The sequence below is a fragment of the Elephantulus edwardii genome, unplaced genomic scaffold (genome assembly GCF_000299155.1).
Source record: "Elephantulus edwardii isolate Elephantulus edwardi_28Jun2011 unplaced genomic scaffold, EleEdw1.0 scaffold00062, whole genome shotgun sequence".
NCBI classification, from domain to species: Eukaryota; Metazoa; Chordata; class Mammalia; order Macroscelidea; family Macroscelididae; genus Elephantulus; species Elephantulus edwardii.
In genome coordinates this window covers 13,932,906-13,944,495 of record NW_006399812.1, presented here as the reverse complement: position 1 = coordinate 13,944,495, position 11,590 = coordinate 13,932,906, and the positions used below count along the sequence as shown (strand labels likewise).

At 41.7% G+C, this 11,590-nt stretch overlaps 2 pseudogenes; one reads left to right on the top strand and one right to left on the bottom strand.

Moving 5' to 3' along the window:
* Positions 1–712: 712 nt before the first annotated feature.
* On the top strand, positions 713–11,214 carry LOC102877519 (annotated as a pseudogene).
* On the bottom strand, positions 8,068–9,305 carry LOC102844746 (annotated as a pseudogene).
* Positions 11,215–11,590: the final 376 nt, after the last annotated feature.

Below are 11,590 nucleotides of genomic sequence, written 5' to 3'. Positions count from 1 at the left end.
GTTATGCCCAATACATAAAGAGACCTACAACACAGGATTACACATGAGGTCCTTTATGAGCTGTACAGCGGGGGTCCCAGCAATGCGGCAGGATCACCTATCCCCTAGCGTCCTTTAGGAGGTTTTACACCCTTGCTTGCCACAGGTGCTGGGCTACTTGGGCCAAGACTAACAGACAACATTCTACTGTTGACACATTTCAAGGGCACAGTGATTTATTTATGGGTACATGAAGTGCAAAATATATCTTGAGTTATAAACAATAGCAGTTGCTGTTCTGGAAAGCAGTTCAAGGCAAAACTTTAAGGTTCGGGGTAAAAATTTTCCACACAAGGGTTTAGTTGTTTAGTTATTCAAATGAAGACTACATAAAATGGAGTCTGTTTCGCTCCTCACTCACAAAATTTTGTTCATGGCCTTCCCTGGCCTTAATACCTACCTGGGACCTGGTGGTGGTGGGGCTGCTTTCAGAGATGGCAAGAGAGGTGGTCCAAATTAATGTGGAATTTATTAAACAGTATCATTAAGATCACATGCAAGCAAAATATTGCTGAAGATCATTAAAAAAAAGTGTTTTGTGGAGGCAAGCTAGTGATCGCTGTGTACAAGGGGAGGGGGAATCCTGGCATGAAGTGCCCTCCCAGGGTCAGGGGCCTGGCAAGCAGAGCTAGCTATGAGGAGTACATGGGCTAGGGTCCAGGACAGAGAAACCATGGCGCGGCAGAACCTGGGCCCCTTCTGTCGCTGCTGTACTTCATCAGAATCATGGCTGACAGCCAAGAGTTTTCTAAGATTTTGGAGGGTACTTCACCGTGCCTTTTTAATGGATATTAAAAAAGCTTATAGGAAACTAGCTCTGCAGCTTCTTCCTGACCAGAAGGAACCCTGATGATCCAGGAGCTCAGGAGAAATTCCAAGATCTGGATGCTGCTTATGAGGTGCTGTCAGATATTGGGAAACAATATGATGCTTATGGGGAAGAGGGACTAAAAGATGAGCATCAGAGCTCCCCTGGAGACTTTTTTTTCACACTTCTTTGGAGATTTTCTTTTCAAGTTTGGTGGAGCACCAAGTCGGCAAGACAGAAATAGCTCAAGTTGTTGATGATGAATGCCTTTGAGTCAAGAACGACTCATAGCGATCCTATGAACAAAAGGCCTGAAGCCTCCCTATAACTATTGACATTTATCAAAATTCATAGACTTTCTGGAGGCATATTGTTTAGGAAGTGGATGATACTCCTCCTTACAAATCTATCATAGTATGTTATTGTTGTTATGTGCCATTGAGTCACCTGCGATGTATAATGACCCTATAAACAGCAGCTCTGAGTCCTTCCTGTCCTGAGGCAATCTCACTAATTCCAACACACCAACCCCCCCACTGCCCCAGTTACTGTATCAATCTATCTCATCTGCGGTCTTCCTCTCCTGCACTGTACATTCACCCTTTTGAGCATGATGCCCTTCTCCAAGGACTGATGTCTTCTGGCCATGTGTCCAAAGTAAGTGAGGCAGAGCTTCAAGATCCTAGCCTCCAAGGAGAGACCTGGTTTCATCCTCTCCAAGACTGACTGATTGGTTTTCTTGGCAGTTCATGTTCAAGACTTTCTCCAGCACCACAACTCGAAGGCATCTATTCTTCATATGTCATTCTTAGTCATTGTCCAACTCTGAAGCATAACAAGTAATTGAGAAGACCATAGCCTGGATGAGGTGCACCTTTGTATCTAGACTGACATCGTTGCTCTTCAGCATTCTGGAGAGGTCCATGACAGCAGATTTTCCCCAATACAATTCATCTTTTGATTTTCTGATTGATGGTGTTAAGAGTGTTGATTGCGGATTCGAGCAATCTGTAATTGCTAACAATCTCAATCTTTTCCCCATCTATTATGGTGCTGCCAATTGGCCCAGTGGTGAGAATCTTTGTCTTCTTGATGTTGAGCTTCAATCCATATTGAAGACTATAGCCCTTGACCTTTTGCAGCAAGTGCTTCAGGTCTTCTTCAGTTTCAGCAAGCAAGTTTGTGTAATCTGTATATTGTAGGTTGTTGCTGAGTTTTTCTCCAATTTTGATGCCACACTCTTCCTCACAAAGCTCTGCCTCCTGGATGATCTGTTCTGCATATATATATTGAAAAGGTATAGGAACAGGACGCATCCCTGACACACTCCTTTCCTAGTTTTGAACCATGAAGTGTTTCCTTGATCTGTTCTGAGGACTGCTTCCTGGTCCAATACAGGTTTTGTATAAGCATGATCGTAGATCTCCTCACTTTGGAAGAAGTGTATATTGGAAATTTTGTGGAAGTGTTTAGAAAGAAAACTGTGGTAAGGTGCTTGCTTAGAAAATGGAAATGGAAATGCAACTGCTGGCAAGAGATGTGAACCACCCAGCTAGGCCCCCAGGCACTTCCATGCCCCAGACCCCGCCCTCCCCCCCTCAGCCGTAACGGGCGCAGCCGGAACCCCGAACCCCCGGTGCAACTGGAAAGCTGGAATTTGAACCACACACAGGACAGCTGAGTCCCTGTGGAACCCACCCACCAGGAGCAAGTAAGGAGAAACCACCTGCCACCTTGTGACTCCGGAGAACAACTGACTGCCCTCAGCCTCCATGAGACTCCCGACGAGCAAACACCTGCCGCGTGACCCAAAGGAGCAATGGCCCACCACCATGTGAGCCCCCTGTGGCCCTCCACTGTGTGACCCCATAAACCCCTGGTGGCGCCCAAGCCCAGCTCCCTGCCTCCTGGGGGTAGTGTCCCAGCCCTGTGCTCCCCCCACGTCCCCAGCCCCATGCTTCCTCCCTCTCCCCCGCTCCAAAACCATGCGCCTCTGTCACAGCCTGTGACTCCAGTGGTGCCCAAGGGCCACTAGAGAGTCCTTCATGCAGCACAGAGACCGAACAACACTACGAGCCATGGACAGTAGGATTTTGAATCAGAACTTTTGTTGCAGCAGTTCCCTTTGGAGCTACAGGACCTCAAAGACACACCATGGATCCAGCCATCACCCAGAACCACCAGCCGAGCTTCTGTGGGACTAATCTGGCAGGAGAAAGGCCAATAGGTTCCTGACTGGGTTTTCTGGGGCACTGCCGATTACCTGGGAGAGCACCCAAGAGCGTTCCCACTTGTGGGGAATTTGGCTGAGCTCTCTTGGGCCATGCTGGCTGCCCAGGAAAGAGCCAGCCAGTGGCAATCTGTCGGAACTTTTGTGGACTCTGCAGACCAGCCAGAGGCTAGTGGGTTGCTGGGAATTTGACTCTGACTTTTCCGGTACCATTGAACCCAGGACCTTGCTTGGACAGGGGCTGCTGCATGAGGGCACCTGTATAAGTTCCACTGGGCAGGGGCCACTGAGTGAAAACCACTGGGTGGAAAACAAACACCAGGAATTTAAGTTGGGACACCAATCGTGAACACACCCAGACAGCTGATGTCTGAGTGAGGTCCCCCAAGTGTTTGACCTGCCCTTGTGATTACCCCAACCCTGTGCCTGCCTCACCCCATTTGGCTCCATACAGGTGCCTACACGTCTGGTCAATCAACGTGTCTTTAATCAGGAGCATCTTGACCTGTCTTACCAACAAGAGGTTGCTCTCACAGGCTCTGAACTGACATTTCCCTGAAGTCAGAAGTTCAGAGAAACACACAAGTGGGGTAGCCACCCAACTGATCTCTAGAGCATTCTTTTCAGATCAAGAACATATCAGTGTCTAGAAGAAAGCAAGCTATCCCACACAATACACAAGAGCAAAGCAAGATGTCACTGCCAAAAGGGTGACACAGCATCAGTGGATTTCCTGAAGCTAGAATGTGTGATGGAACTTTCTGACACAGAATTTAAAAGAAGAATGATTGAATATATTCAAAGGATAAAAGACAAACTTGATGAATTAGAGGATACTACAGGCAAAAAACAGGAGGATCTCAAAAAAATCAATGCAGAGAAAATGAAAATAAATGAGGCATTAGCAGCACTGCAAAAACAGGAAACCACTATCCAAAATATAAGGTTCAATGTTTCAGAGGCTGTCAACATGATGGAGGGACACATGAGCAGAGTTGAAGAGATGGAACACAGAACCAGTGAAATTGAAGACAGAATTGCCACCACTTATCTGCTAGAGCAAAAAGCAGACTCAAAAGAGAAGGAAAAAGAAGAAAACCTAAGAATAATGTGGGACACCATCAAGAGAAATAACATGCACATCATTGGAATCCCAGAAAAGGAAGAAGCAAGTAAAGGCACTGAAAAAGTTGTGGAAGAATTACTAGAGGAAAACTTCCCAGGCATAAGGAAGAAAGAGAGAATATATATTCAAAAGCTCAGTGAGCTCCATATAGACTAGACCCCAAAAGAAAAACATCAAGGATTATCATAGTTAAATTTGACAGAACCAAAATAACGAGAGAATCCTGAAAGCAGCAGGGGAGAAACAAAGAGTAAACTATAAGGGAGAACAGATAAGATTAAGTGCTGAATTCTGAGCAGAAACCATGCAAGCAAGAAGAGAGTGGAAGGACATATATCAAACACTCAAAAAGCACAACTGTCAACCAAGTAAACTGTACCAAGGAGAGATCAAGATATTCCCAGAAAAGCAGAACCTAAGAGAGTTTGTAAAAACAAGACCAGCATTGCAGGAAAGACTAGGAGATGTCCTTTTTATAGACATACCACCGAAAGCTGCATGGTCCAAAGTAACTAGCAACAACACCAAAAAGGACTCAACACAATGATAGCAATAAAACCTTGCCTCTCAATGATCACACTGAATGTGAATGGTTTAAATGCACCACTGAAGAGAAAAAGAGTAGCAGATTGGGGCTAAAACCCCAAATCCATCAATATGTTGTCTACATGAGACATGAAAAATGAAGATAGACTAAAAGTAAAAGGTGGGGGGAAAATATACCAAGTAAATGGCAACCAGAAAAAAGCAGGAGTAGCAATATTCATCTCTGGTGAAATAAATTTCAATGTAAAAACCATCACAAAGGAAAAGGAAGGTCACTACATAATGCTAAAAGAGTCAATAGAACAAGAGGACGTAACAATAATAAATATCTATGCACCAAATGAAAGACCTGCAAAATACATAAAACAAACATTAAGAAAACAAAAAAAAAGGCCATAGACAACACTACTGTTGTACTTGGAGACTTCAATACACCCCTCTCAAGAAAAGATAGAACCACCAGAAAAAAACTCAACAGAGATGCTGAAGAATTGAACCACATAATAAACCAACTTGACCTCATAGATATTTATAGGCTAATGCAGCCCCCAAAAGCACCTTCTTTTACCTTCATCTCCAATGTGCATGGAATGTTCTCCAGAATAGATCACATTCTAGGTCACAAGGCAAGCATCAATAAACTTAAAAAAAAAACATAGAAATAATACAAAGCATCTTTTCAGACCATAATGCTACAAAATTAGAAATTAATAATAAGAAGATAAAGGAGAAAAAAACCCATACATTTGGAAGCTGAACAACATCTTGCTTGAACACAACTGGGTACTAGAAGAAATAAAAAATGAAATTAAAAAGTTTCTTGAACAAATGACAGTGAAAACACCATTTACCAAAACCTCTGGGAAACAGCTAAAGTGGTAATCAGAGGTCAATTTATAGCAATAAGCAAGCACATCAAAAGGCAGGAAAAATTGATCATTGACTCTCTAAACCAATATATCCAGCAAATTGACAAAGAACAGCAAGAAAACCCAACACCTTCTAAAAAACCTGAAATTATAAATATTAGAGCAGACATAAATGAAGTAGAAAACTTAAAAACAACTGAAACTATCAACAAAACTAGGAGTTGGTTCTTTGAAAAGGTCAATAAAGTCGACAAACCACTAGCAAAACTCACAAAAGAAAAGGAGAAGACAAAAATAATCAGAATAAGAGAGGAATCAGGCCACATCACAACAGAACTACCTAAAATAAAAAAGCTAACATTAGAGTATTATGAAAAACTATGCTCAAACAAATATGAAAACCTAGAGGAAATGGACAGATAGTTAGAAATGCACAACCTGCCTAAACTGACACAAACCTAAATTGAACATCTGAACAGACCCATTACAAAAGAAAAAATTGAAAAGGTAATACAACAACTTCAACCAAAAAAAGCCCTGGACCAGATGGTTTTACAAGTGAATTTTATCAAACATTCAGAGAAGAACTGTTACCAATTCTACATAAATTATTTCAGAAAATAGAAGAAGATGGAATTCTCCCAAACTCATTCTATGAAGCAAACATATCCTTGATACCAAAGCCAGGTAAGGACACCACCAAAATAGAAAACTATAGGTCAATATCTCCCATGAACATAGATGCAAAAGCCCTGAATAAAATACTGGCCAATAGAATCCAACAATACGTCAAAGAAATAGTTCATCATCACCAAGTGGGGTTAATAACGAGTATGCAAGGATGGTTCAACATAAGGAAAACAATTAATGTAATTCATCACATTAACAAAGGAAAGAACAAGAACCACATGATCCTATCAATTGATGCAGAAAAAGCCTTTAACAAAATCCAACACCCTTTCCTGATTAAAACACTCAACAAAATAGCATTAGAGGGGAATTTCTTCAACATAGTAAAAAGTATTTATGCAAACCCAAGAGCCAACATAGTTCTCAGGAACTAGGCAAGGATGCCGACTCTCACCACTCTCATTCAATATTGTACTGGAAGTCTTAGCAATAGCAATAAGACAAGAGAAGGGAATAAAAGGTATCCAAATTGGCAAAGAGGAGGTAAAATTATCTCTCTATGCAGATGACATGATAGTATACTTAGAAAACCCTAAAGACTCAGCAAGAAAACTCTTGGACACAGTGGACTAATTTAGCAAGGTGACAGGATACAAGATCAACATACAAAAATCAGTGGGATTTCTCTACAGTGACAAAGAGAATACAGAGGCGGAACTAAGAAAAACAGTATCATTCACAATAGCTAATCACAAGATTAAATACATGGGAGTAAATTTAACAAGAAGCACAAAGGATCTATTCAAAGGAAATTACAAAACATTATTACAAGAAACAAAACGAGAACTGGAGAAGTGGAAAAATATCCCTTGCTAATGCATAGGAAGACTCAATATTGTGAAAATGGCAATACTACCGAAGGCAATTTACACGTTTAATGCAACCGCAATACAAATACCAATCCCATTCTTTAAGGAGATGGAAAAGACAATTTCCAGTTTCATTTGGAATGGAAAGAAGCCCCGAAAAAGCAAAGCACTCCTTAAAAATAGAAGAAAGGTAGGAGGTATATCACTCCTGATTTCAAATCCTACTACACTGCCGTGGTGGTTAAGACAGCTTGGTACTAGTACAATGAGAGACACATAGATCAATGGCATATAATTGAGAACCCGGAGATCAGCCCTTCTATCTATGGCCATCAGATTTTTGACAAGGAGATGAAATCAGTTAAGTGGGGAAATGACAGCCTTTTTGACAAATGGTGTTGGCAAAATTGGAGAAGTATTTGCAAACAACTCAAGCAAGATCCACACTTCACTCCATATACAAAAACCAACTCAAGGTGGATCATGGACTTAGGACTAAATCCAAGGACTATAATCTTCATTGAAGAAAAGCCTGGAAGAATGCTAGAAGTTCTAATCCACAACATAAGCAGTCTTCCAAGTATCCTGAAAAATCTACAACCAGAAGATAAAATAGATGCATGGGATCTTTTTTTTTTTTTTTTTTTCACCAAAACAAATCTTTATTTTTGTGTAACTGCATAAATGTGATCCAATTTGTTCACCGCTAGGTTTTCAGAAAGAAACATGCTATAAATAAGCAAAGTACATCTGCTCACAAATGTGTATGGGCTCCTCAGATGTCGCATCAAGACATCTACTTACAAACCACTCACAGTAGGACATTTTTAGTATTAAGTGTAGCATGATGTTAAGCCGTTGCAGCTTTTGCACACACATGTTGCACTTCTGGCTGATAATGCAGGAAATTTTGCAGCATTATACTGTGAAGCTAGGTTGCATCCACCACTTTAAATGGCATCAATATCAATGTCATCATCCTTGTTGTCAGACTTCACAGTTTCAACTTTAGGTACACTGGCAGTCTTCGAATATACCACCTCAATATTTTCATCTTCATCTTCCTCTTCGCCACCGGAAGATTCCTCCTCTGCCTCCTTCAACCATTTTATCAATGGTTCTGCTTTCACACAGATCTCTTTGGCAAGTTCTTTTGAGACATACTTCTTGGAGGCCTTCTCTGACCAGCTAATGATGACCTCTTCCAGAAGGTCTGCGTCATACATCTCCTTCAGGATGTGCGGGGTCTTGGAGAGAAGTTGCGCCTGGTGCATTGCTACCACATACTCTAAACTACGGAGAAGGTACCGCTGAGCTTTTTTGTTGTTGTGACAAAATCGTAAAAAGTGGCGCCTGTATTTCTTGATTTGTTCTCTTCTCATTAAAAAGAACTTCAGTCAAAACAAGAGGGTCCATAGCTTTCACATGCAGCCTTTCCGCTTCAGCAACAATCTTTTTGTCAGATGAATCAATAATTCCCTCTTCTTTCTTTTTCTTAACAAAATCAAACAAAATGTTGACTCGTTCTTCAATGGTCCGCTCCAAATCATCACTAAGGGTCAGAAGTTTTGTGTGGTCACTAATTTCACGCATTCTGGGCCTCTGGGCTTCCTCTGTTGTATCCTCTCCCCAGTCATCATCTTCCTCTTCTTCCAGAGCATGGGGAGGAGGGCTGATGTCATGTGGAGGTGGAGGTGGTGGCGTCTCACTGCTGGACACAGAGCCGTTCTCCTTATCCTTGCACTTTCTGGTTTTCTTTTCCTTTTCTTTCTTGGTTGTGCCACTGTCACTATTCTCAGGTGGGTTTTTGAGAATGAAAGTGCAGAGTTTATGATGTGTGTCAAGTATGCCTCTGTAGCCACAGGCTTTACAAGAATTCTCTGTTGTTTGTACAGAGAACAAATTTTTTAATTAATCCGTCCAACATGTCTTGCAGCTTGTTCGCCTCATGAGATTCATTGACAATGTAGCGGTCATTCTTAACATCAAACTGGGTCTGTGCTCCCAGCTCACAACCAAAATATTTGGTGGGATACGTTGGAGGCCGATTAAGCACCTTTGCAACGTCAACCATGTTGACTATAACTGTCTTGATTCCATTTCCTTTGCCCTCAACCTTGGCAATCAGACGCGGCATCTTGTAGCAATAGAACTGATCTGACACGCTGCGGTTGACGTTGACAAACATTTTGGCTTATTAGTAGCTTTATCAATAAGATGGAGAAATCTTTGATTGCAACTTTTTGGTATCTTCTGTTTGGAGAAGGGATGACATAAACGACTGCAAGAGTTCTCGGTCTCTGACATGAAAAAGTCGTGGCCGCCGAGGCTGGAATCGTCTTGTGTGCAGGCTGTTTCCCCAATACAGGTACCAGTGGCTGCGCAACAGCTCCTTTTTGTGAAATAAAGACATAAACCCAACGCTGCTCGCCCGGCGCGTGGTCACCTGGTCCGAGAAGGAGGCGGGCGGGAGGGCGAGAGCGGGCGGGCCAGTGCCCCCGCGGAGGAGCGCAGGGGGGTCCACACGCGTCAGCGCCGGAGCTGGCTACCTCTGGAATGTTCTCGCTCTGCATGGGATCTCTAAGACTCAAATCCCTATGCACATCCAAAAACTTCTCCACCAGGGTAAAAAGGGAAGCCACAGACTGGGGAAAAGTATTTGGTAATGACATATCAGATAAGGGACTTATCCAGAATTTATAAAATACTTGAGATCCACAACAAGATAAAGGTAAATAATCCAATAGAAAAATGGGCACAGGATATGAATAGACACTTCACCGAAGAAGACATTCAGATGGCTAACAAGCACATGAAGAAATGGTCAAAATCCCTAGCTCTAAAAGAGATGCAAATCAAAACAACTATGAGATATAGTCAGAATTGCAAAATTTAACAGAATAGCAAGCAACAAATGCTGGCGAGTTTGTGGAGAAACTGGAACCCTTATCCACTGTTGGTGGGAGTGTAAAATGGTGTAATCACTGTGGAAGGTGGTATGGCGCTTTCTCAAAAAGTTCCAAATAGAGATACCATTTGACCCAGCAATTCCACTACTAGGAATATACCCCCAAAGAGACCATAACTGACATCCAAGCAGATATATGCACACTCATGTTTATCGCGGCTTTGTTCACAATAGCAAGGAGCTGGAAACAACCTAAGTGCACATCAACAAACGAATGGATAGAGGAGCTGTGTTATAGTCATACAATGGAATTGAAAAACAAGGAACTCATGCAATATTATTCAAAATGGGTGACCCTGGAGGGCATTGCTGAGTGAAGTATCTCAGTCACAAAAGGACAAATATTTCATGGTGCCACTGTTGTAAAGCAGGACTGACCTCGGGGTTGGGAGGAGACTGAGAAGGATTGGATTCAATAATGTATACTGCATTGAAACAGATGTCCAGAGCAAAGGCTGTATAGTGGAGTTGACCTGGGGGGAGGGATTGTAAAACAATGAAATAATTTTTCTTTTACTTTTCCAAGAGGGTAGTGTACTAGAGGGGAGGGTTGGGAGGGGAGAAAAGTGCAACAATGAATGAATAGAAATCCAAAGTCTCTGTAAATTTTCATTGAAATTAATAATAAATTAAAAATAAAACAAAAAACAAATAGAAAAAAAAAGAAGAAGAAACAATGGAGGAGAAATAGAGCCTGGGGCGAGAGATGGCATGAAGTACCCCTCATTGGAGAAGGTGAGGTTCATATGGGCAGAGAACTAGGAGACTAATAATTCTGAAACAGAGTTGTCAAGCATCTGCTATTTGAAAGGCGAGGAAATGACTCATACACAAATGTGACAAACTCATTGGTTGAATTCTTGGTTGGCTTTGAGATGGATATTACTCACTTGGATAGTCACAAGGTTCATATTTCCCGGGATAAGATTACCAGTCCAGGAGCCAAGCTATGGAAGAAAGGAGAAGGGCTCCCTAACTTTGACAACAAGAGCATTAAGGACTCTTTGGTAATCACATTTGATGTGGATTTTCCTAAAAACAGTCAACAGAAGAAGCAAGAGAAGGTATCAAACAACTATTTAAGCAAGGATCAGTGCAGAAGGTATACAATGGCCTGCAAGGTTATTAAGAATGAATAAATTTGGGGTTTGTTTAAAAAAAATACTTGGAACAGTATATTGACAGGGAACTGCCAGAATTTCAAGCTTGATGTAGAAGAGGCCATGGAGCCAGGGTTATCATTATTGATGTCAAATGGATTCTGGTTGAAAGCAGAGAATACCTGAAGAAGGTCTATCTGTGTTTTGTTGACTATGCAAAGACATTTGACTGTGTGGATAAGAAGAAACTATGGCTAACATTGAGAAGAATGAGAATTCCAGAACACTTAATTGTGTTCATACAAAATCTATACTTAGATTAAAAAACTATCATCTATAAAAGATATCCAGGTCAACAAAGAGATGGTTAAACTACCACTATAAGCGGGTGATATGATAGTGTAC